Below are 26,822 nucleotides of genomic sequence, written 5' to 3'. Positions count from 1 at the left end.
CATGGGGAGGGGGAAGGACCATAGGGTCCTGCTCTGTTGGAAGGACCCAGCTTCCATGAATATACAGCTAAAAAATAATAATCTCCTCTCCTTCTTATCTCTCGCCATACTTAGTACCCATTGTATGAGTTTCCTGCAGCTGCTGTAAAAAGTGATCTCAAACTTTGTGGTTTAAAACAACAGAAGTTTATTCTCTCACAGTTCTAGAGGCCAGACGTCTGAAATCAAGGTGTCAGCAGGGCTGCACCTCCTACAGAGGCTCTGTGGCGCAGGTGTTTCTCCACTTGTGCCTGCATCACTCCAATGTCTGCCTCTATCTTCATATCGCTTCATCTCTGTGTGGGTCTGGGTCAGAACTCCTTTGTTTTCCCCCCTCTGTTATAAAGACATATGATTTCATTTCGCACCCACCTGGATAATTCAGAGTAAGAGACTCAAGTTTCTTCACTTAATCACCTCTTTGGCCATATAGTCAGCCCTCCGTACCCGTGGGTTCTGCATCCGCGGGGAGATTCAGAACCCGAAGACATGGAGGACAGACTGTACTACGACATTTTATATAAGGGACGTGAGCATCTGCGGATTTGGGTATCCACATTAGGGGCAGGGAGTATCCTGCAACCAGTGCCCCATAGATACCGAAGGAAAACTATATAAGGTAATATAAACTTTTTTGCCACATAAGGTAATATTTACAGGTTCTGGGGATTGGTACTTGGACATATCTTTGGGAGACCGTTTTTTAAATAAATTTATTATTTTTGGCTGTGTTGGGTCTTCGTTGCTGCGCGCGGGCTTTCTCTAGTTACGGAGAGCGGGTGCTACTCTTCGTGTGGTGCGCAGGCTTCTCATTGTAGTGGCTTCTCTTGTTGCGGAGCACGGGCTCTAGGCGCGCGGGCTTCAGTAGTTGTGGCACACGGGCTCAGTAGTTGTGGCACACGGGCTCTAGAGCTCAGGGTCAGTAGCTGCGGCGCTCGGGCTTAGTTGCTCCGCGGCATGTGGGATCTTCCCGGACCAGGGCTCAAACCCGTGTCCCTTGCACTGACAGGCGGATTCTTAACCACTGCGCCACCAGGGAAGTCCCGGGAGACTATTTTTCAATCAATCACACCCACTGCCCACATTCCTCATTCCCATGACCTGGGTACCAAGTATCCAGTTGTCAGATGGCAGGTATTTGTGACATTTTTACCGATTGCTCACTCTGAGATACTGAAGGTGATTTCTTTTTGTCTTTTTTTTTTTTTTTTTTTTTTTGGGGTGCGCGGGCCTCTCACCGCTGTGGCCTCTCCCATTGCGGAGCACAGGCTCCGGACGCGCAGGCTCAGCGGCTATGGCTCACGGGCCCAGCCACTCCGCGGCACGTGGGATCTTCCCGGACCGGGGCACGAACCCGCGTCCCCTGCATCGGCAGGCGGACTCTCAACCACTGCGCCACCAGGGAAGCCGTCTTCTTGTCTTTGACATGAAAAAACTAAAACATTCGTTTAGTCTGTATTCATGCTCGAAACTGCCTGATCTTGTTGGCAAGTCCAAAGATACGTCACCTCAGGCTCCAAAACTCTCTCCCTCTGGAGGCTGCATGAACCTCCATCACGTGCCTTGTGGACCAGATGTGAACCTGAGATCAAACATCTGCACGGACCATACAAGGTCTTCACCAGGATCCTACACACCACAGGGGGACTTGAGGGCTGGTCCTTTCTGCTTTTGAGGGTTCTTTTTGAAATGCAAAACCAGAGTTACCTACAGGTCTCTCCTACCTTTTTTTTTTCCTTTTGATACTTTTCTGTCTCAACTGTCTACTTTGGTTTAATATAAAAGCGATTTCTTAAGAATAAAGGAATCCCTAAAATTCAAATGATGCATACAGATTACTTTTCAACTCATTTTACAATACGTGATTTGTAAGTACTCTTAAGATGTGATGATTTCTCGTTAAATTTGGGATCTGATTATCCTTATCTACCACCTGGAAAGTGTCTGTCTGAAGCAGAACTGTAAGAATAATGAGAGAAATGAGTCCACATTGATTAATCATCATGTCCTACAAAAGCGACAAAGTCCCTTTCAAAGTGATCATTGCAGGGAATCCTGAAAAGGATGGGGCATTACATGAAATAAGGGCAGGGTGGTCTTAGAAAAAAAGGTTCTCCATCAGTAGCAACTGCGTTAGTTTGCCTGACACAGTAGCATTTTCAATGCGTATTTCAATGCAATCATTCTAAACGCCTATTTATTTTTATTCAGACTTTCAAATATTGTTTGAGAAACATACCATACAAAAAGAGTGTCTGTAATGTATATGTACAGCTTAAGATTAATAATGAAATGAACATGAAGCATTTTTTTTTTCAAAGCAGTCGGCTTAGAAAGGCTCAGTATCACTGGGGTATGAAATACTTGACATTCTATCGTGGAAATGCCAACACACAAATTATCCTTGTTCATGTATTGTTGCGGTAGCTCTGTGTTTCCCCATATAATGCTGTGCAAACATTTTATCAGAAATGGTAGAGGAAAGAAAACCCTATTGTTAACCACAGCTGATAAAGTAATTTTGTTGCCGGTATGACAGTCTCTGCACTTGGATGGCTATGTTGTTTTCTACATTCAAGGAGGGGCAAAAATAACACATTGAGGGTGGTTATAAAGAAGCAGGGTGGAAGTTAAAAAGGCGATACGCCATCATCGTTTCGCCTCCTTGGTTTCTTCATTTGAAACCCATTGTGAAAATATTACAGAGGCGCAGCTCACAGACAATCTGTGACTTTTAACACAGCCGGGAGGCCCTGGGGTGCGACGGGTCTGGACTGGGCAGGTCACGCAGGGAGGCGCCAGGGGGGGTTTGGTCCAAACGCCGGGTGGTAGTGGGGTGGGGGGCGGCCTCTTTAGCGTCAGCCTGGGCTACGTCCTCACGCCTCCTGTACCTGGGTTTCTTCCTCCATCACGTGGGCAGGATAATGACACGAGCCTACCTTTGTTGTGAGGATGAAGCGAGTCAACACAAGTAAAGCCCGTGAAGGCGGCCCCGGCCTCGGTAACTGCTGATTGGCCAGATTCGTGTTGTCGCAGAATCCCAGCTCCTTCCATGCCTCCCTGATGCCACCTGCTTCCTCTCCATCCACTCCAGCCTCAAGCCTTTCTCTCCTGACTTCTGCCTTGCCGGCTGTGTCCTGGCTCCCTCGGCCTGTGACATTCCTCCCCGCCGTGCCCAGCTGTCAACAGAAGCTTCCTCCTACCCTCCACTGGTAGCACATCACCCGCCTTATTCCTTGGCCTGTATCACTGTCTGAACTTACCATATTTATTTGTGTGCTCGCTGATGGCTTGTCCCCCACGTGGCGTGACCAACTGGTCCCCGTTTGCCCAGGATTTGCCCAGTTTTCGCTGCAGAGTCCCAGGTCCTGGGAAGCTCTGTGAGGGCAGGGACTCTGCTTCCCCACCTCTGTCTCCCGGGCCTAAACAGTGCCTGCAACACAGCAGCCCCTTGGTGAGTATTTGCAGAATAAGCCAGTGAATCACTAAGTGCCTGGGTGAGAACGAGGCCGGGCAGAGGCTTGATAAAGACAGGCCTGGAATCCTGCATCAGAACTGCATCAGTCCCCGAAGCTTGAACCCTAAGCCCACCACCGCCTGCTTCCTGGCATCCTCATCGATGGGAATGTTCCTGTCTCCATAGCCCCCGAGATGCCTCCGAGGCCGGCAGCAGTTCTGCATCCGAGATCAACACACACAAGTGTCTGGAGACCCCAGGCGATCAAGGCCAGGTGGAAGTTTTGGAAGCTGACACGGTATCACATGTCACTTCCTCACGGACCGAATGCCTGGAGCCAGCGTGTCAGAGTCAAACTTCGCGAGTCGGGCTCTGAGCTCTCCTGCGGCCTGCAAGCTGTGACACAGAAAAACACAAAGAACAACCGTTGACCCTCGAAAAACGATTTGAACTGCGCAGGTCCACTGATGGGCGGGGTTTTTTCACTAAATACCGTCCGTGGTGGGTTCCATTCGCGGATACAGAACCGCGAATACCCGAATACCCCGGCCAACGGTAAAGCTATACGTGGAATTTCAACTGTGTGTGGGTCAGCGCCCCTAACCCCTGCATTGTTCAGGGGTCGGCTGTATTCTAAATACGAGCAAAAGAAGTTGTAAGGAAGTGTCGTGAGGGGAAGAAAACAGAGGCTACCAGATATTTAGGAAGGAGCGGGGGGAATTTTGCAAAACTGGGTTTCTCTCTCTCTCTGTGATGATAAGGAAGCCCTAGCATTTGGCTTTCTGGTCAGGAGAAACATACACACAGAAATGCAAAGGAAGCCTGGAACTCATCCTATACCTAAGGAAACTACGCTAGGATGATCTGGTGAACACATTATCGGGCTAGAAGTGAATATCTCTCTGGGGGACTGTGAAATTCGTACTTCATTTTCTCCATTTATCAAGCAGCAATGGTCATCTCTACCCTGACTTCCCCATGTAACGAAGATGTTACGTTATCGTGTGATGATCATCCTGATCCTATGGGTTCAATGAAGTAAACAGCTCCCTCTCAGGGGATGTGTTAAGTGGGTCGGGTCATTCCAGTTGAGGGACTAAATCAATTTCAGTTGACAGGTTGGTTTCCTGCTGCTCCTAAAGTTTTTCCAACAGGGAGAATTTACTTTCTTTTTATCAACAGAGACAGCTGGAGCTCAGAGCTACTTGAGGTCTTCTAAAGAAACAGCCTAAAGAATCATGATGGCAACCTAACACTGGTACCCGTAAGAGTCATCCTTTAACCTATCAGGGTAAACGATTAATATTTTAGAATCCAGACTTTTAACACGAGGGGAAGGGGCGGGCGTTGGGCTGTGCACTGTCGGATGGAGACCCCACCAGCACCTGGGGTCCAGCTGGGGACACAAACCAATGTCTGGATATTCCTCTGAGGAAGTGCTTCTGAGGCTCTGATTCCTTGTCTCGTACTAAAACCTGACTTGTCACTCCTCTCCCTGCAAACCCCGTGCTTTAAGGTCACCTTCCCTCCTCACCTTTGCTTGTCTTGGTGCCTAGACTCTCCTGACCTTCCAGAAGCCATTACTGAAGCCCAGCTCAACGAGAACCCCCTCCAGGCTTTCCCTGCCAGGAAGCATCTCTCCACGTCCCCTCCCTCAGTGGCCACTGCTACCATGCAGGGTCTTTGGGTCTCCTCTCACATTATAGATCTCCTTTCCTTCTAAACAGCAAACTTCCTGGAGCTCGACCTTGTGCATTTTAGTTGTTGGATTGCCCGGAGCCTAGTACAGTGTGCCGAGCCCCATAAGGGTACGATAATTATTCACTAAGTTGAATCCAAGTGGGAGAGCAGCTGTGAAGTCTACAAGCCACATGGAAGCAGGAGCGTGAGTCTGGAGGAAGCAGGAGCGTGAGTCTGGAGGAAGCAGGACCCTGGTGCTGACTGTGATCAGGGCAGGTTTCAGAGGTTAGGTCAGCCCTGGTCCTCAGATGAGCGGGCACTTGTTCATGTCGGAACTGTTCTGCCCTGATCACCACGGGACGGACATTGTCTGCGTGATGTCATTCATCTGGAGATGCAGAATCTTTGCTGGCCAGTGTTCCCTTCGCAGGGATCCATCTTTGCTCCCCGAGGCCAGGCATAGGTGACCTTGGTGTCTGAGTCCTGCGGGGTACTCAGAAGCAGGGTCTGGGCCAGTTCCGTCCCAATGTCAGGAGAAAAGGGTGCCAGGAATGAAAGTCAACAGAGCACCCTAGGGATGTGTTTGATCATGAGAAACCACATGGAGGAAAAGCCTCCCATCTCCATGGAAAAACTGACAGCTTTTCCAGCCAGCTGTGTGAGTGGAGGAGAGATGGGGAAATTTGTAATAATTTGCAGGTTTGCCCAGAGGATGGAGTTGTGTCATTTTTCCTGCAACAATCTGTGCTGCTGGCTGACAGCATGGAATTTCTTCCTGGACTGAGTTGACGATTATTCACAGACTGTGCAAAACTGAAAACAGTGGCTTGTCCAAATCTGCTAAAGTGGAGGATGGATGGAGTTCCCCAGCGGCTGCTGCTCTGCCCTGTGACCACTGCAGGGGTCCCTTTCTTCTCTCTGATTCACCTGGCCCCCTGGCTTCACTGGCCACTTGCTGGCTGGCCTGACCTCTTGACAAACAGTCCTTAGGCAATTCCTTCCTGGGCCTGGGCTGCAGCCTTCTCTCCTACACCCACAGTGCCTCTCCTTGCAGGGACCTCGGAGACAGATGGTGCAGTAATCCGGGAAGCATTTCCCAGGTCCAGCAAAAGGGATGCAGGTTTCTGATTGCTGGGAGGGATGCTTTCTGTGTTACCAACAGGCTCTGAAACTAGGGAAGCCAGGGCCTCCCTCCCCGTGCACTCCCAATTGTAGAGGGGTTGCATAATCAAGCTGAAAGAGACTCCCCCCAACTACTAGCAAGCTGCCCTTTCTTAACATTTCAGACACCTTTTTCTCTGACTCAGTCCCTCCAGGTAAGGCTAACCTCAGAGGCTTAGTACCCGCCCTATGAATATTCTTATTGCCTGATGGCAGGGGCCAGGAGTTGGCTTCTGGTGTCCGTCTCTCTTCATCTTTAGCTCGGGCCCACTTTTACACACAGGTGCCTTCTGTGTAGTGTGACTCTCGCAAATCCGCCAGAATAGGGTTGCCAGATAAAATACACGAGGCCCAGTTAAATGCGTCATTTAAATGAACATCGAATAATTTTTTGTATAAGTCTTTCCCAAATATCGCCTGGGACATACCTATAGTAAAAATGACTTGATGTTTATCTGAAATTTAAAAGGATCTGGGTCCTGTGCTTTTCTCTGCTACCTCTGGCTACCCTAGCCAGGCAGCCCCTGACCCTCTCCGCGACTCCTAATTATCAGGCATCTGTTAGGTATCTCAGCAGCAGGCGTCTCTGAGGCCTGGTAGATCAGTTAGCTGATGCCACCGAAATGCTGCTCAACCAATGACCTCAGAATTCAGTGGTTTAAAATAGGAATTCTTTCTTCTTGGGGATTTGTGGGTCAGCAGGAGTCGGCCGATCTAGGCTGGCTCGGCTGGGGCATCTCTGCTCCAGATCTTTCGTCCTCTTCTTGAGACCCGTGAGCCCAGGTAGGTCCTCGTCAGTGACAGCACAGGAGCCAAAGAGCAAAGGCAAACGCACAAGAATTGCAAGCCTTGGGTCGCGTCACACACGCTAACGGTCCCTCAGCCAGCAGGTCACGTGGCCAGACACGCCCTCAGGAGGCGGAAGTGTCAGTGGCGTGGATCCAGGGAAGGGGGAAGAGGTGCCCAAACACTCTCCCCTATGAGAAGAGGCGCAGTGAACAGCTAGGCAAGCCTAGGCTCTGACCCCACTTTGTCACTGTGCAGCCGTGAGACCTTGGAAAAGTCTCTCTGAACCACTGGTTACTTACCCCTGAAGTAGGGCTTTGGCAAAGGTTTAGAGTGACTTGACTAAGTGACCACTAAAGGGTCACCGTATCATTATGGTCAAGAGCAGGAGTAATATAAGTGCCACGTGCTAACCGATCGCGCCACTAGCCATTAAAATAGAATGAAATAATGCCATTTGCAGCAACGTGGATGGACATGGAGATTATCCTACTGAGTGAACTAAACCAGACAAAGACAAATATCATAGGATATCACTTATATATGGTATACAAAAAAAAGATACAAAACAGAAACAGACTCACAGTCTTAGAAAACAAACTTACGTTTACCGAAAGGGAAAGGTTGGGGGGAGGGATAGATTGGGAGCTTGGGATTAACATATACACAATAGAAACACATATATATTTATTTCTATATAAATTAGATAATCAACAAGGACCTACTGTAGAGCACAGGGAACTCTGCTCAATATTCTGTAATGAGCTAAATGGGGAAAGAATTTGAAAAAGAATAGATACATGTATATGTATAACTGAATCACTTTGCTGTACAGCAGAAACGAACACAACATTGTTGATCAACTCTACTCCAATATAAAATAAAAATCAAAAGAAAAACAAAACAGGGGTCATTGGGGGAGGCCATGGGGTAGCCATGACTGCCAGTGTCCACCTCTGACCCCTAAACTTCTGATCCTGCCTCAGAGTTTCCATGAAGGCTATGGCCAACAGGCTACACGGAGGACTGTGCGGTGTGGGTGCAGCAGTGTGCTGGGCCCTGTTCTGTGCCCGTGTCTCTGCCCCTCGGCCCTGCAGCCTCCCCGCCACAGACTCACCCCTACTGTGAGCCTTACCCTCCCTGCTGCAAAGGCAAGGCTGAGCTGCTGTCGGCTTGATCTGCTTCTGAAATCAGAGCTCCTTCCTTCTCTAGAAAGGGGTCTGCTTACAAGGGCTGAAGCCCTTCTTAGAGCTCCAGCTGTGGGCTCAGCTCTACTTCTGGATGGTGGGTTTGAGGATTAAATGACCTAATACAGGTACAGTCCGATTAAGAGAAGGCCTGGGGGGCTTCCCTGGTGGCGTAGTGCTTGAGAATCTGCCTGCCAATGCAGGGGACATGGGTTCGGGTCCTGGTCTGGGAAGATCCCACATGCCGCAGAGCAACTAGGCCCATGAGCCACAACTACTGAGCCGGCGCGTCTGGAGCCTGTGCTCCGCAACAAGAGAGGCCGCGATAGTGAGAGGCCCGCGCACCGCGATGCAGAGTGGCCCCCGCTTGCCGCAACTAGAAAAAACCCTCACACAGAAACGAAGACCCAGCACAGCCAAAAATAAATAAATAAATAAATATTAAAAAAAAAGAAGGCCTGGGGCTTCCCTGGGGGCACAGTGGTTAAGAATCCACCTGCCAAGGCAGGGGACACGGGTTCGAGCCCTGGTCCTGGAAGATCCCACATGCCGTGGAGCAACTAAGCCCGTGCACCACAACTACTGAAGCCTGTGCTCTAGAGCCCGCGAGCCACAACTACTGAGCCCACGTGCCACAACTACTGAGGCCCACACACCACAACTACTGAGCTTGTGCTCTAGAGGCCGTGAGCCACAACTACTGAGCCCACGAGCCACAACTACTGAAGCCTGTGCACCTAGAGCCCGTGCTCCGCAACAAGCCACCACAATGAGAAGGCTGCATGCCACAACAAAGAGTAGCCCCTGCTCACCACAACTAGAGAAAGCCCGCACACAGAGATGAAGACCCAAAAATAAATAAATAAAATAAATAAGTGTATTTAAAAAATAAAAGGAGGCCTGTTACAGTGTATGGACTACATGACTGTTGGGGGAGACAGTTGTGTGGTATTTGTTGTGATTTTCATCATTATTATTATTACATTCTGGTCTTGTTTCGTGGTTGTGATAGCTTCTACCTCTGAAGGTTTAGTTCCTTTTTTTTTCTGTTTTTAAAGTTTCATTCTGCTTCCTGCATATTTTGTTTTCTCTGAATTCCTTTGTTTCTCTTTGTTTGGTCTCTTATTTATTTATTTATTTTTCTCGAATGTCTGGTGGTCTTTGTCTCTGTTTTCACATTGAAGAGAGACAGGAAGGAGGTGAGGGGGGCTTAGAAGCCAGCCTTCAAAATGGTACCCACTGATTCGCACCCCCTGCTATCTGCACCTCCTATGTAGGCGGCTCCTATAGTGACTCAAGCAGCCTGGGTCACCAACATGATATTGCAGAAATGATGGAGTGTGACTTCCATCCAGGGCTAGATCATAAGAGACATTGCGGCTTCCAGCTTGCTGTCTGGTACCCCTTGCTCTGGGTGAAGCCGGCCACCATGCTGTGAGGAAACTCATGGGGCCCTGTGGGCAAGTCTGTGTGGTGAGGAACCAAGGGCTCTGGCCAACAAACACCAAAGTGCCAGGGAAGGAAGGGATCACCATCTTGGAGGTGGTGACTCCTGCTCCAGCCAGCGTCCTGACCTCGTGAGAAACCTTCAGTCAGAACACACAGCTAAGCCCTTCCAGAATCCCTGACCTACAGGAACTGTGAGGTAATGAATGTTTATTTTTGTTTTAGGCCACTACATCGCCTGGTAACTTATTATGCAGCAATAGATTACTAATACAGGAAGGGTAGCTGGCTGACTAATACAGGGAGGGTAGTTGGCTGACTGGTTAGAGAGAGGAATCTGGGTATCTAACTAGTCATCAATTAAACTTTCAATCAACCCTGGGTGTACCTCCACCCTACACCCCAGTGTTTAGAGGTACTTGGTCCTCCAAATCCTGAGGCTTTCTAGAGTTCTACCGAGCAAATATGCCCCTACTTTGTAAAAAGTAGGTTTCAGTTTCCCTGTTCTGTGAAGTCAGTTATCATTTTTCCATCTGCTTTCACTTTTCCAAAATTTTATTGCCATGGCTTGTCTGCTGCCAACTCCCCTGTTGATCTCTTTGGCCTTGTGGGTTGTATCATTGTTTTTAATATACTGTCGTTTAGTAGGGTGTGGGAGAGGGCAGAGTTCATGTGTGTGTTCAATCTGCCACATTTGGTCAAAGTCGGAGGTGATACTTCAGCATTTGGAAAACCTCCCTGGCTTCCGGGGAGCACAGCTACGGCCACTCCATTTTTAAAAGGTTGCTTGTGTGAGAACACAGAGCTGAGAAGTGTTTGAAAGACCCAGCAGACCCCTTGGTGCTGCGGTGCGGGTGTGGCTTAGGGAAGGGAGAGGAAGTGAAGGAGGAGGTCTACCCCAGCCCTTTGAGGAGGAGTCGTGTAAGATGATAAAAGGAAAGGCCTCTAAGATGCTAAGAACAAAGACATGTAATCAGAAATGGGCATGTAGAACGAGGGTGTGCATGTGATAAAACTCATCAATTCCATCCTCGGGATACCTGGTGTTATAGACAGACCCATGGCTTCAGACAGCGTCATCCTCTACTCTACAGAAGATGAGGAAGAAAAATCAACTATATATAATACTTTTCAGTATTGTTTTAAGGAATACAGTACTGAAAAGGAGTGATGAGAGCAAGTATCCTCGCCTTTTTCTTGATGTTAGCAGGAAAACTTATCGTTTCTCACCATCAAGTGTGCTGTAGGGTTTTTTGTTCGTATTCTTTATCAAGTTGAGGAAGTTCCCCCCTCTGTTCCTAGTTTATTGAGAGTTTTATCATGAATGAGTGTTGAATTTTGTCAAATGTTTTTTCTGTATCTATTGATAATATCATGTGGTTTTTCTTCTTTAGCCTATTGATGTGATGGATACATTGATTTTCTATTATTGAACCAGCTTTGCATACCTGGGGTAAATTCCACTTGGTCATGGTGTGTAATTCTTTCTATACATTGTTGGACGTGATTCATTAATGTCTTGCTGAGGATTTTTACATCTATGTTCATAAGAGATATTGGTCTGTAGTCTTCTTTTCTTGTAATGTCTTTGTCTGTTTTTAGTATTATGGTAATACTGGCCACCTAGAATGAGTTAGAAAGTATTCCCTCTACTTTAATCTTCTGGAAGAAATTGTAGAGAATTGGTATAATTTCTCTTCCTTATATGTTTGGTGGAAATCATCAGAGAACCCAACTGAACCTGATGCTTTCTGTTTTGGAAGCAAACAGAATTGTTGATTCAATTTCTTTAATAAATTTAGGCCTATTGAGGTTGTCTATTTCTTCTTGTGTGAGTTTTGGTAAGTCGCGTCTTTTAAGGAATTGATCCATTTCATCTAAGTTATCTAATTTGCGGGCATAAAGTTGTTCATACTATTCTTTGATTACCTTTTTAATGTCCATGAGATCTGTACTGATGTCCCCTCTCTCATTTCTGATATTAGTAACTTTTGTCCTCTCTCTTTCTTTCTTAGTTAGCCTGACTAGAAGCTTATTGATTTCTTTGATCTTTTCAAAGAACTAGCTTTTGGCTTCATTGATTTTTCTCTGTTGATTTCCTATTTTTAATTTAATTGATCTCTGCTCTAATTTTCATTATTTCTTTTCCTCTGCTTACTTTGGATTTAATGTGCTTTTCTTTTTCTAGTTTTCTAAGGTGGAAGCTTAGATAATTGATTTTAAATCTTTCTTCTTTTCTAATATATGCATTCAATACTATAAATTTCTTTCAAAGCATTGCTTTTGCTGGATTTCACAAAATTTGATAAGTCGTATTTTCATTTTCACTTAGTTAAAAATATTTTTAAATTTCTCTTGAGATTTCTTCTTTGCCCTATGTGTTATTTAGAAGTATATTGTTTAATCTCCAAGTATTGGGGGATTTTCCAGCTATCTTTCTGTTCTTGATCTCTAGTTTAATTCCATTGTGATCTGAGAGCAGACATTGTATGACTTCCATTCTTTTAAATTTGTCAAGGTGTGTTTTTATTCCAAAATGTGGTCCATACTGGTGTATGTTCCATGTGAGCTTTAGAAAAAATGTGTATCCTGCTGCTGTTGGATGAAGTCGTCTATAGATGTCAATATATCCAGTTAATTGATGGTGCTGTTGAGTTCAGATGTTTTAATTTTTACAAGGAGAATGTATTCATGCCTTGCATGTATTATTCCTGTAACTTATGAATGCAATCAAACAAAAACAATGAATGAAGTTTTTAAAAAGCAATAATGAGCCAGAGCAGAAGGCATTTCTGGGGAACAACCTTGTAATCGTTGCCACTCACTCAGCCAACCTTGCCAATCCAGGTGGGGATATGGCAGCCATGGCGATCCAAGACCTTGGACCCACTGCACTGACCACAGTCAGTGGAGGGGAAGTGCCAAGGGATGGGCTTTGGCTTGAAAGAGGGTGGTGTGTCTGTGAACTGCTCCCAAATGCAAGCACAAACTGCTGGTGATAGATGACTGAAGGCCAGCCAAGCCTGTTCAACCATGATTATAATAACAGGCATGACGTCTACGTTCATGCTCTAGGCTTGTTTATTGGATTAAGCAATCGAAGGTGTACATCATGTTTGCCCTGTGTTTTTTTGCTTTGTTTTGTTTTTATGAACTCACCCTTTTGAACTTTTTTTTTTTTTAATTTATTTTTGGCTGCGTCGGCTCTTCGTTGCGGTGCCCTGGCTTCTCTCTAGTTGTGGTGCGTGGGCTCAGTAGTTGCGGACGTGCGGGTTTAATTGCCCCACAGCATGTGACATCTTAGCTCCATGACCAGGGATTGAACCTGCGCCCCCTGCATTGGAAGGTGGATTCATAACCCCTGGACCACCAGGGAGGTCCCGTTGCCCTGTGTTTTTGGCTGGATGCTAAGCATGCCAGCTCACAGAACCGAAGGTACCTACCTGAGAAAAGGAAGACAGCACAGACGAAATTACATCTCCAGCCTTCTCTTAGGCAACTGTCATTGAACGTGTAACGCTTCTTTGCAGTATGTAACTTGTTACTGCTCCTCCTTTCCTAATGGACGTGAGCTGTAAGAAATCTCAAGTTCAACAAGAAACCGTATCCACCAAAAACTGTCCAGTAAATGAATATGGAGAGTTGAATGTAAATAACCTAATGTTGCTGCAAGAGGTTCTCCCGAGCATTGCATCCAAGTTCTCCCCTCTGGGACTTCCCTGGTGGCGCAGGGGTTAAGAATCTGCCTGCCAATGCAGGGGACATGGGTTCGATCCCTGGACATGGGTTTGAGCCCGTGCTCTAGAGGCCGTGCTCCACAACAAGAGAAGCCACCTCAATGAGAAACCCACGCACTGCAATGAAGAGTAGCCCCCACTCGCCGCAACTAGAGAAAGCCCGCGCACATCAACAAAGACCCAAGGCAGCCAAAATAAATAAATAAAAGTAAATAAAATTTGTTAAAAGTTATCTCCTCTGTCCCTTTCTTTATCTCCTCTGTCCCTTTCTTTATGTAACTCTCGTCTTTCAAATGGGAGGAGTGCACTTAAAAGGAAGGGCTCCGTGATCTATTAAATTAGAGAGTCAGGTGCTGGGCAAGTCAGTGGCACCATTTTCCAATTGTTGACTTGTTCATCTGATTTATCAAAATTAGTTTCCAGATACCAACCACAGAGAAACTTGATTTTTATCAATATAGCAAGTGTGAGAGGTTAACTTAAAACAAACAACTGGTGCAGAGGGCGAGGGTGTGGGCATACATGTTTGCATACATATCTAAAGAATTGTGATAGGGCTTCCCTGGTGGCGCAGTGGTTGAGAGTCCGCCTGCCGACGCAGGGGACACGGGTTCGTGCCCCGGTCCGGGAAGATCCCACATGTCGCGGAGCAGCTGGGCCCGTGAGCCGTGGCCGCTGAGCCTGCGCATCCGGAGCCTGTGCTCCACAGCCGGAGAGGCCACAACAGTGAGAGGCCCGCGTCCCGCAAAAAAAAAAAAAGAATTGTGATAAAATTTCCATGGTCATACTCAGAGGTGGCAAGAAGTATAGTGAATTAGACAGGATTCCTTGATCATTAATTTCTTAAGTTAGAATCATCTAGAATACTCTAAACCCTTTTTACCTCAACATGAGACTGACTTTGTGAGAGAAAGGGTAGATGAATGCTGCACGTGTGTGTATGGGACTGTTTGGAAGATATGTTAGTTTACTATAGAGCCAATGATGTCGTGGGGAAGGACAAAGCTATCAAAAAATTCAATTTACCTGCTTGTTTGTAATAAACTCGTTGCTCATGGGGAAGAAAAACGTTTCATAAATCAGCCTGTGTGTTGCATACAAATTACAGTATTTGGAGGAATAATGACTTTTGTTACAGTTTTATGACACTTCTCAGTGAATAAACTTCTCTAATCACTTCTAAATCAAATAACTTTCAACTTCTGTATTCAAAAGCAATTTCCGTACTAATTCTGCCAACCATTCCATTGTTTTAGGAGAAGAGCTCAAACTTGTATGTAATTATGCTACAGGAGACCACCATTCTTAGAAATGTTTGATATGAGGTGTAGTTTTTTGTGTTGGAGAATATAATTTTCCTTTGAAAATGCTTTCCAAAGACTAGAGAAAATTAATGTGCACAATGGCTCCCTCCAATAAGTCATTAATTTGTAGCCTTTCTAAACATATATTTGCCTCGATCTTAAACGTAACTAGTTGGGGGGTGAGGAGAGATAAATTAGGAGTTGGGGATTAACAGATACACACTATTATATATAAAAGAGATAAGCAACAAGGACCTGCTGTATAGCACAGGGAACTCTACTCAATATTTTGTAATAACTTATAAGGGAAAAGAACCTAAAAAAAAAAAATATATATATATATATATATATATATGAACCATTTTGCTGTACACCTGAAGCTAACACAACATTGTAAATTAACTATGCTTCGATAAAAAAATTAAAAATAAAAAAATCAAGTCAGCTGAAAAACAAAGAAACATAACCAGTTAACTTTTATTTCTCCTCTTATTACTGTGGCCAAGTGCTTCCATGGAGCTGTTGAAAATCAGAGGATGCACTTCATACATTCCTTAGAGTCCCTACATGTATCTAGCTCTATACAGAAAAGTTACAAAATTCCAAATTCTACTTCCAGTGGTACCATAATACTTCTTTGGGGTGAAGCATTGTTTTTCCTGATGTCCTCTTACAAGGGCAAATGTGCCTGAGAACTACCCTCAATGAATTCCAGGACGCAGGGTGGACAGGCCAAGGCTGCTCCGTGGATGGCTGTCAGTGAAAGAAGGAGCAAAGGGAACCCTTGTCTTATGGGTCACTGAGGATTAGATTTCGCTGCATGAAACACAAATATAAAAACTAAGAATGGCTTACACATGCTAGAAGCCTATTTCTTCCTTCCATAAAGGAAGTCCAGAGGCAAACATCCAAGGATGGTGGGATCTAGACTCCACCTATGTTTCTGGGGCTCCATCCTAGCGCCTGGCTTCCCTCCTGAAGGTTTCCTCAGGGTCCAAGACAGGCTGCCAGGCTGCCAGATCTGCAAGCCAGGAGAAGAGAAGTAAGTGCAAAAAGAGGCTCCACCCTGCTGAGTCAGCTCCCTTTAGCCGGCCTTCTGGGAAGTCCCCCAGAATGCATCACCCTGGCCAGAAGAAACTCACACGGACACCACAAGCAACAAAGGAGGCAGGGAAATCAGTCTTTTACTCTGGGTCATTATGTGCCCAGTTAAAAATGGGGACAAATATAGAGGAAGTAAGGAGTAAGTTGAGAAGGAATGCTGGGAGTGGCAATTAGCCGTCTCTGCATTTGGCAAGACGTGAAGGTCACGACTGCCCTTGCAACATCTGGGCTGAAGTTGTTCTGGGCTCTCATAAGAATGCCTGCTTTGTCCAGGCTTTTCCTGGGTGGGGGACCAACCTAAGGGCTGGAATAGCCCAGTCCCGGCAAGTGTGTTTATTTGTCCAGAGGAATCAGGTTTCACATCAATACAAACGCGCAAAGATTCACTGAGCGTGTTCCGCGCGGCCCACGTGGATGCAGGAATAACCCAGGTGGGGGCCGGGGGGTGGGCCGCCCATCCCTGAGTGGCTTGTAAGCTGGGAAGGCAGCTCAGAACAGCACTTACAGACACTGATTTTTTCTCCAACCCATGGCAGACTAGTATGTGCTCCTATCACGATGACCCCGCGAGTTCAACACTCAACTTAGTTTATTCCTTCCTCGAGAAGACTAGTCCTCTGATCACACGCCTGGATGTCACAATGTCAGCTTTCTATAAATGTGTTCTACATGTTTGTTCTCAGTTTGGGGGGGAGGTAGGGGGTGGGGCATGTGGAGAGATCATCCTACTGATACAGCCAAACCCGTCAAGACAAATGCCTTGCACTTTGGGAATTTTTCATTTTCATTGAAAATGATGTTTGAGGTGAATGGATAAAGAAGATGTGGTACATATATAAAATGGAATACCACTCAGCCGTAAAAAAGAATGAAATTTTGCCATTGGCAGCCACATGGATGGACTTATGCTGAGTGAAATAAGTCAGACAGAGGAAGACAGATAGTGTATGATATCGCTTATATGTGGCATCTAAAAAGTACAATAAAATAGTGAATAGAACAAAAAAAGAAGCAGGAGAGGGGAGGGGGGAGGGGCAACATAGGGGTAGGGGATTAAGAGGCACAAGCTATTAGGTCTAAAATAAGCTACAAGGATATATTGTACAACATGGGGAATATAGCCAATATTTTGTGATAACTACAAAGTATAACCTGTAAAAATTGTCAATCACTATATTGTACACCTGTAACTTACCTAGTATTGTGCATCAACCTCACTTCACTTAAAAAAAAAAAAAGACTGTGGTTGAAGAACAAAAAATAAATAAAATAAAATGATGTTTGAAACACGTGGGAGTTGGATGGAGTCTGAAATAATTTGCTATACGGCTATGTTTTTAGTATCATGATATTTGTGGCAGAGATACTTGACTGGGGAGACTCCTTGCATCAATTGATGACAAGAAAGAGATCACAATTGTAAAACATTTTCACTGAGGTGTCATTTACATAGACTAAAATGTACAGCCTTCAAATGTGTCTTTTGATGAGTTTTAGTAGTGTCTGCACTTGAGTAACCACCTCCTTAGTCAAGATATAGAACATGTCCATCATCCCAGAAAATCCCCCCGTGTCCCCCTCCGGGCCATCCTGAACCCTATGTCTCTGCTCCAGAGGCAAGCACTGCTTTTGATTCTATCTATCTAATAGAATCTTTTGATTCTATCTATCTATCATAGCTCAGATTTTTTTCCTAGAACGTCTGGGACTTCATACAAGGGGAATCATACAGTGTGTATGTACGGTTTGGGTTCGGGTTTCTTTTGTTCAGTCTTCATGTCTTGAGAATCATCCATGTCGTCTTATCAGGAGTTGACTCCTTTTGATTCCTGAGTAGACGTGCCTGCTACGAACGCACCCCGCTTCATTAATCCGTTAGTAGTGACTTCTATTATTGAGTACTCACTACTGCCGAAAGCTCTTCTAACCATGTCTCATAACAGCCAGAGAGGGCAGGTGTGCCAGCCGTTGGAGGGGATTTTTGTTTGCGATTCTGTCTTTTGCTGTCCAGCAACAGCTCTGCTCTTACTAGACCTGGTCTGTCATCCTGTGTGGTCCTGGTGGGGGTGAAAGGCTGGGAATCTGAGCTTTCTTCTTGATGAAGCTGCAGCGCAGCCCGGGGGGAGAAGGTGGGGGGACCTTGGCCTGGCCAGTCCCACGCCCTCTCCAGGGACAGCGGGGGCCCTGAGTGATTGAGCGAGGTTGTGGAACAGCAGGACAGCAGCACGTGGACCCATCCTGCTGTGACTCCAGGCCTGGCTCTCTGCATCCCAGCTTCCTGCGCCTTCTCCCTCCCTCCAGGGTTCCACCCATGGCGGTAACCTCCCTTCCGGTTTACCTAGGCAAGCTTGGTTTCCGTGCTTGCGAACAAGGCCATTACTGATACATCGGGTATTATCCCCATTATACAGACGAGGAAACCAAAGCCCAGGGGCAGTGAGTGACTCTCCAGGGGTCTCACGGCTGCCACGTGGCAGGATGGGGTGTAGCGCTCAGTGGATCCCAATCCAGGAAGAGAGAGGCAACGTCAACCTTGACCTTGGGAGCATCAGCCTCTCCACCCCCACGACCTTGTCTCCATCCTTGCCCTGCGGACAGGGTGGTGTGCTGTCCTGAGGAGAAATACACTCACCCTTTCTCAGCAGTCAGGGAGCTTGAGATTCTTGTCTCAAACCCCTGCCCGCTCCCACCTGCCCAATCCTACATGGGACCCACTTCTCTGTCTTCGGATCAGAAAGGAAAACCCCCCTCAGAACAAGGTACAATCTTCCATGCCTTTCGGTGGCTTAGCTGAGCATTACTTTAAAACCCTTATTCTGATCTTTGTTTCATGTTTACAGAAGTGGATTCCTTTTATTCCTTTCCCCTGACAGGAATAATCCCTTTGGAATTCGAGCTTTTAAAGAGTAGCTCCTTGGGTTATTGAGAGGCCGCTCCCCTGCTGCTGCAGACAAGGGTGTGAGGCTGGCCCAGGCCTTGGAGGACACACAGTTCCATGGATGGGGGAAGTACGGCAGCCTGAGGCTACGGCGTTCCGGCTCCCAGCTCAGATCTGGCCTCTCGCTTCCCCACAGCTTCCCCTCCATTTCTTTACTAGTCAGCATCAAGGGCAAACAAGAGGCAGAAGAGGGAGAGGCGGGCGTGGGGTGGGGCGTGGGGGTGAGGTGGAGGAAGGTGGCCCTGCGACATTGCCCGCAGCCAGGGAAGGATGATGCCACAGCCAGCCCACCCTGGACACTGAAACCTGAAGACAGCCTGGAGGACGGAGTTGAGGGGGACTGATTCATCCCCAGCTCCCTCCCCAGTGGCGCAGCTGCCAGGAGGAGGGCTGTCAGCGGAAGGCCTCAGCTGTCACCCCCTTCACCCACTGCAGGGAGCCACCGTCACCTGGGTGCACCTGCCAGGGGTGGCCCGCGGCCAGGGATTGGGTACAGGCCTGGCTGCATCGGCTCAACTCAAGACGATGCTGAAAGGCTTGGGCCCTTCTCACAGCCTTTTTCCCTCCCTCACTCCCTCCCACAGTTGTTGGACCTGAGGGTTCTCCCTGCTCACAAACTCTCTGAGTTCACTTCCCAGGGAGCCCAAGCCAGGAAGCAGAGATTGTTGACATAAAGGTTAACAACCTAACACCTGAAAAGACAAAGCACTATGGTTGTCCTTTCACAGGACAAGGATGAAATCAACGTCGTATGTTGATTCACTGCACATGGCATCAGTGAATTCCCTCAATCCTGGGTGGAGAGCTCCATCTCTATCGTAAGGAGATTAAAAGTCCTCAGAGGTAGTTACTACCCCCATTTTACAGATGAGGCCGCCAAGGACCAGGGAGGACACAGGATTTGTCCAAGGTGCCACGACTCAAGGCAGAGCCAGGGCTGAGCCAGGAGGCTGGTTCCAGAGTCTGTGCTCCCAGCTCCAGGCAGCTCCCCTTCCTCTGCCCACTTGGACTAGCTCTTCCTTCTGGGCTGGGACAGGAGGTCAAGGGCTGGGTCTCAAACACCGTCAGGGGCAGGAAGGCGAAAAAGAAATGTAGGAAGACGAGAGAAAAGAAGAGCAGAACTTGAATATAAATGGCAAATCTCAAAAGACATTTTTTTCAAGTTAAAAGCATGACTCTCATAGAAATATAGTTGAATAAAATGAGCACAGGCCAGACGTTTGTTGAACTGATTGTATTAGTGTCCTAGGGCTAGAGTAACAAATTACCGCTAACCAGATGAATTAAACCAATAGAAATGTATCCTCCCCCAGTTCTGGGGGCCAGAAGCCCCAGTCAGCGTGTCCACAAGGTCACACTCGCCCAGAGGCTCTCAAGGAGAATCCTTGCCTGTCTCCCAGTGACTGGGGACCATCAGCCATCTGCAGCCACCCTTGCTGGAGGACACACCTCTCTGCTTTCTGCCCCGTCTTCACATCACCTCCTCCTCCGGGGCTCCTCTCCTGTCCCCTGTAAGGCCACTTATCATTGGATTTAAGGCCCACGTGAGGAGCCCAGGATGATCTCAATCTCAAAATTCTTCATTTCATGACATCTGCAAAGACTCTTTTCCCAATAAGGTGACATTCACAGGGACACTCAACAGATTTGGACACGGCAGAGGTTTTGGGAAGCACCATTCCATCCAGTAAGCTCATTAATGATGCAATCAGCAGGACGGTAAAGTTCATTCAAAGGAAAATCTGAGAAACAGAGATTTATCTAGTCAGTGAGCAAAGGTATGCAAAATAACTATGCTTAGAGATAAATTGAACAGTTCATGTCTCACAGGGCAGTAAAACAGGAACCTTCGGGGCTGTCTTTTCCCGCAGATGGAAATCTATTTGGACAAAAATCTTTAAGTTGGAATGTGACTTATAAGCTCACCCGAATCAATAGTGAATGGAGGAGCTTCCCTGGTGGCACAGTGGTTAAGAATCCGCCTGCCAATGCAGGGGACACGGGTTCGAGCCCTGGTCCGGGAGGATCCCACATGCCGCGGAGCAACGAAGCCAGTGCGCCACAACTACTGAGCCCGCGTGCCAAAACTACTGAAGCCCGTGCACCTAGAGCCCGTGCTCCGCAGCAAGAGAAGCTACCACAACGAGAAGCCGGTTCACCACAACAAAGAGTAGCCCCCGTTCGACGCAACTAGAGAATAGCTTACGTGCAGCAAAGAAGACCCAACGCAGCCAAAAATTAATTAATTAATTTTTAAAAAGTTAATGGAGGGACTTCCCTGGTGGTCCAGTGGTAAGACTCTGTGCTCTCAATGCAGGGGGCCAGGGTTTGATCCCTGGCTGGGGAACTAGATGCCACATGCATGCCGCAACTAAGAAGTCTGCATGCCGCAACAAAGATCTCACATGCCACAACTAAGACCTGGTGCAGCCAAAATAAATAATAATAAATAAATAAACAAATACGTAAATAAGGAAGTTTTCTTAAAAAAAATAGTGAATGGTAAATTAAACAAAGTCCAACCGTTAGACCAGCACTCTCCAATAGAACTTTCCGCAATGATGGAATATTCCACATCTGGCTATCCAGTCCAGTAGCCACATGTGCTACTTGAAATGTGGCTACTATGGTTGAAAACTGAATTTTGAATTTTAGTGGATTGTAATTAAAGCTTAAAAACAAAGCCACTGGTGACAAGTGACTACAGTATGGGGCGGCGCAGCCCTAGAGAGTTCAATAACCCCTCGCAGGACCTCATAGGCAATGTTCTAATGTGACATTGAAAGGATATACTGTTATCACTTACATGTGGAATCTAATAAAATGGTACAAATGAACTTATTTACAAAACAGAAATAGAGTCACAGATGTAGAAAACAAACATGGTTACCAGAGGATGGGGTGGAGGGATAAATTAGGAGATTGGGATTGACATATACACACTACTATATATAAAATAGATAACTAATAAGGACCTACTGTATAGCACAGGGCAGGCTCATTGCTGTGGCTTCTTCTGTTGTGGAGCATGGGCTCGAGGTGCACGGGCTTCAGTAGTTGTGGTGCACGGGCTCAGTAGTTGTGGCTCACAGGCTCTAGAGCGCAGGCTCAGTAGTTGTGGCACACTGGCTTAGTTGCTCCACGGCACGTGGGATCTTCCCGGACTGGGGATCGAACCCATGTTCCCTGCATTGTCTGGTGGATTCTTAACCACTGCACCACGAGGGGAGCCCCGAAGGGTGTTTTATAAGTGGCACATCAAGACGATGGAACGGGTGAGTGGATGCACACATTCATTCAACAAACAGTCTCCAGTGTTTGGCGCTGAAGACACGAGGGATACAGGTAATTAAAAGAGCCGGGTCTCTCTTCTCACAGGGTTTACGTTCTACCTGCATGAGACAAACGGCAAACAAGTGAACAGAGGCAGAAAGAAGCTAGAATTCCAGATCGAATTCTTCAGCCTTGAAGAGAGGAAACCAGAATGTGCGGGGGAATGAGTGGGAGCTGGGGGTGGAGGTAACTGGGTCGCTGCTCCCAGAAGGTGGCATTTGATCTGGGACCTGGATATCAAGAAGGGGCCAGTCAGGTAACAATCAAGATTCCAGGAGAACAGATGGCCGGGTTCTTAACTCTAAGAATCATTTGGTAACATTTTGTTAATAGCCAAACTTTTTTTTTAAAAAAAGCTTAAATAACATACACACACTACTATACATAAAATAGATAAACAACAAGGTCCTACCTTATAGCACAGGGAGCTGTATTCCATACCTTGGAATAACCCATAATGGGAAAGAATCTGAAAAAGAATAGATACATGTTTAACTGAATCACTTTGCTGTAGAATTGAAACTAACACAACATTGTAAATTACTATATTTCAATTTAAAAAGTCTTTTGGGGGACTTCCCTGGTGGTCTGGTGGTTAAGACTCCGCGCTCCCTATGCAGGGCGCCCGGGGTTCGATCCGTGGTCAGGGAACTAGATCCTGCAAGCTGCAACTAAGACCCGGTGCAGCCAAATAAATAAATATTTCTTTTTAAATAAATAAAAATAAATAAATGAAATAAAGTAACTTCTAAAAAATTTAAATAGGAAAACAAAGAGATTTGAGAACAGAAGAGAGAAAAACCATCTGTCGTCTTGCTACCTCGAGACCACTTGTATTTTCAGATAGAGTGCCTGCCCTCCGTCTGGGCCTGCATGCGTATGTATTTTATAGAATTGATCTGAATCAACTGTGTATACAATTTTACAGTCAGCTCTTTTCACCGCACATTATAAGCAGTTTCTGGGATCCCCACGGTTCTGACCACTATCATTTTCCATTTCTGCATTATCAGTGGGCCCACATACAGTATTTATCCTTTCCTCTGTTACCCACTTAGGTTGCTTCACACATTTTCAGGCTTGTGAGCATCACCATCTTTACACAGACATAGTTTTCCTTCCCTTCTTTCAGATACCTTCCTTAGGATTAACTTCCTCAAGTGAGAGCTTCCTGTGTCAAAGTGAGTACTTAGTCTCAGAGCTTCCAAGCCCTCGTCCTCTGTGAGGGCAGGAGCCTCGGCTGCTGTGCCCTTTACTGTGTGTGTGGTGAGGACACATATAACAAGAGCTCAGTCATGGAATGAGGGACTGACTTCCAAGCTCAGGGTCTGCAGCAGAACTTGTGCTTCGAAGGATAGAAGTGTGCCGTCAGGAACAAATACTTTGCATCACTCTGCTTTTGTAGCTTTGACTTTTGATTAAAAGAACAAAACCCATCAGAATGGCCACCATCAAAAAATCTACAAACAATGAATGCTGGAGGGGGTGTGGAGAAAACGGAACCCTCTTGCACTGCTGGTGGGAATGTAAATTGGTGCAGCCACTATGGAGAACCATGTATGGAGGTTCCTCAAAAAACTAACTATAGAATTACCATATGACCCAGCAATCCCACTCCTGGGAATATATCTGGACCAAACTATAATTTGAAAAGATACATGCACCCCTATGTTCGTAGCAGCACTGTTTATAATAGCCAAGACATGCAAGCCACCAAAATGTCCATTGACAGATGAATGGATAAAGAAGATGTGGTACATATATAGAGTGGAATAGTACTCAGCCATAAAAAAGAACGAAATAATGCCATTTGTAGTCACTTGGATGGACCTAGAGATTAACATACTAAGTGAAGTAAGTCAGACAGAGAAAGACAAACACCATATGATACCACTTATATGTGGAATCTAAAAAAATGGTACAAATGAACTTATTCGCAAAACAGAAATAGAGTCACAGATGTAGAAAACAAACTTACGGTTACCAGTGGGGAAAGGGGGGAAGGATAAATTAGGAGATAGGGATTAATATATACACACTACTATATATAAAATAGATAACTAATAAGGACCTACCTGTATAGCATAGGGAACTCTACTCAATATTCTATAATAACCTATATGGGAAAAGAATCTAAAAAAAAGGATATATGTGTATGTATAACTGAATCACTTTGCTGTACACCTGAAACTAACACAACATTGTAAATCAACTATACTCTAATAAAAATTGTTTAAAAAAGAACAAAAACTAAATAGATGCTTATGGAGATTGGGCCAAGAAAGCAGACTGAGCACATACTCTGGCCTCTTCTTACAAATTTCTAGAAAAGACTTAAGAGATACCCATGTCTTGTGTTGTGTATCCATTTCTATGTGTACGTGTTTAAGCATCTGTTCGGCTCCTCCCCACTCACTGGACCCAGGCTGTGGAAATGGATGCAGGATTCACAGAGAGCCCTGCCCAGCCTCTACTTAAACATAAGCACTGTCTCTGCTGGATTCTTTTTTTTTTAATTGAAGTATAGTTGATTTACAATGTTGTGTTAGTTTCAGGTGTACCGCAAAGTGATTCAGTTATACACATACATTTTTTTTTCAGATTCTTTTTCCTTATAGTTTATTACAGAATATTGAGTAGACTTCCTTGTGCTATACAGTAGGTCCTTGTTGTTTATCTATTTTATATATAGTAGTGTGTATCTGTTAATCCCAAACTCCTAATTTATTCCTTCCCCCATCCCCCCTCTGCTGGATTCTTTTTTTTTTTAATTGAAGTAGAGTTGATTTACGATGTTGTGTTAATTTCTTCTGTACAGCAAAGTGACTCAGTTATACATATATATATATATATATATATATATATTCTTTTTCATATTCTTTTCCATTATGGCTTGTCACAGGATATTGAATACAGTTCCCTGTGCTATACAGTAGGACCTTGTTGTGTATCCATCCTATATGTAATAGTTTGCATCTGCTAATCCCAAACTCCCATTCCTTCCCTCCTCTACCCCCTTCCCCCTTGGCAACCACAAGTTTGTTCTCTACATCTGTGAGTCTGTTTCTGTTTCATAGATAAGTTCACCTGTGTCATATTTTAGCTTCCACATATAAGTGATATCACACAGTGTTTGTCCTTCTCTTTCTGACTTACTTCACTTACTATGATCATCTCTAGGTCTCTCCATGTTGCTGCAAATGGCATTATTTCCCTCTGCTGGATTCTTATAAACAGCCTCTGAGATGAAGACTTATGGGGAAGCTGATGTATTAGGACATTCTCCCAGGAAGAATGGATAGGAGAGTGGGGATGTGGGACCAGGAAGGGAGTGGCCGCTCACTCCCTGATAGCAAACAGAGGCCCTCAGAAGATAACTCTGGCTTCAAGTGGGGAGCTCTGGCGACAGTACAGGTCACACCTCAAAGGTGTCCCCATTGAGGGGTGAAGACCTGGAGGATTTATATCCTCTGTTGGCATTAGCACATCCCCAGGACCATTAACTCCCAGGCACTGCTGGCTCTTGGGAGGGGCGGGGGGGGTGCCCTGGCAGAGTGCGGTCCAGCAGAGACACAGACGCACGGGAGCCTGTTGATGAAGATGGTCAAGGGACTTGCAGGCAGGTGGGTGGAGGCCTACCAGCTCCTGCTTCAAGCTCACAACAGTAAGTGCACGAAAACCACCCCATGGAAGGAGACAGAAAATTTAACAAATGGAAGGACGAACGTCTGAGAAAGTAAAGTTAATTGAAAAAGACAGGTGACTCAAGAATACGTTTGATCAGTATCTGCACGGACATGGAAGCAGATATTACATTAAGTGAGTCAAATGGAGGTCTTTAAGCTTTTGATCACTGGCATTTCAAAAAAAAAAATGTAGTTGGATAAAATATCAGAATGGGAACAGCTGAAGAACTAATTAGAGAGCTGGAAGATTGAACTAAGGAATTCCCTGACAAGAGATGAAAAGTATGAAAGAAAAGTTAGGAACACGGAAAATACTGTCATACGTTCCCACATCCAACTGAACACATTTTCAGAATGAGAGGATAAAGTGGATAAGTGGAATAAAATACTTCAAAAGATAATAGCAGAAAATTTTCCAAAGTTAATGAAATATATGAGTCCTCTGAACAAAAGTAACCAGAAGACCAAAGCAGGAAAAATGAAAGATGTCATATGCATAACGGTGACATTGTGGTGAGATTTCAGAATACCAGGGACAAAGAGATAGTCCTGGATCTTCCTAAGGAAAAAGCAGATTGCAGAATAAAATTTAAAAAGCAGATTGTACACAGGGGAAAAAAAAAAAGAGTATCACACTGACCTCATACTTCTCATCAAAAACAGTTGATGAGAGAAGACATTTAAGCTGCATCTTTAAAATTCTGATGGAAAAAGCTTGTGAATATAGACTTTGAGTGAAAATATCATTCCCATGGGGAACAAATAGAAACATTTCAGACAAGCGAGAACTCTGAAAATGTACCATTCACAAACCCCATGTGAAAGGATTGCTAGAGAATGTACTCTACAAAACAACAAAAGTTAATTTAAGAACAAGAGCATAGAAAAACAATCAGAAACTAAAGAGAAAATAACCTGGTAAAATGCAATGTGAAGGGCTTCCCTGGTAGCGCAGTGGTTGAGA

The 26,822-nt window shown here is 45.6% G+C and overlaps 1 long non-coding RNA gene across 1 annotated transcript; it reads right to left on the bottom strand.

The window, feature by feature from the left end:
- Positions 1-1,419: 1,419 nt before the first annotated feature.
- Positions 1,420-26,822, bottom strand: LOC113609363 (uncharacterized). Its single transcript, XR_003428606.1, has 4 exons — positions 26,774-26,822; positions 22,585-22,641; positions 13,200-13,328; positions 1,420-3,892 (listed from the first exon to the last, which is right to left on the bottom strand). It is a non-coding gene; the product is annotated as an uncharacterized LOC113609363 (long non-coding RNA).

This window comes from Aethalodelphis obliquidens, unplaced genomic scaffold (assembly GCF_003676395.1).
Source record: "Aethalodelphis obliquidens isolate GAN/ISIS:26980383/991018 unplaced genomic scaffold, ASM367639v1 scaffold56, whole genome shotgun sequence".
Lineage (NCBI taxonomy): Eukaryota > Metazoa > Chordata > Mammalia > Artiodactyla > Delphinidae > Aethalodelphis > Aethalodelphis obliquidens.
Note: the sequence above shows the minus strand (reverse complement) of the source record. Positions and strands in the feature narration are given on the sequence as shown.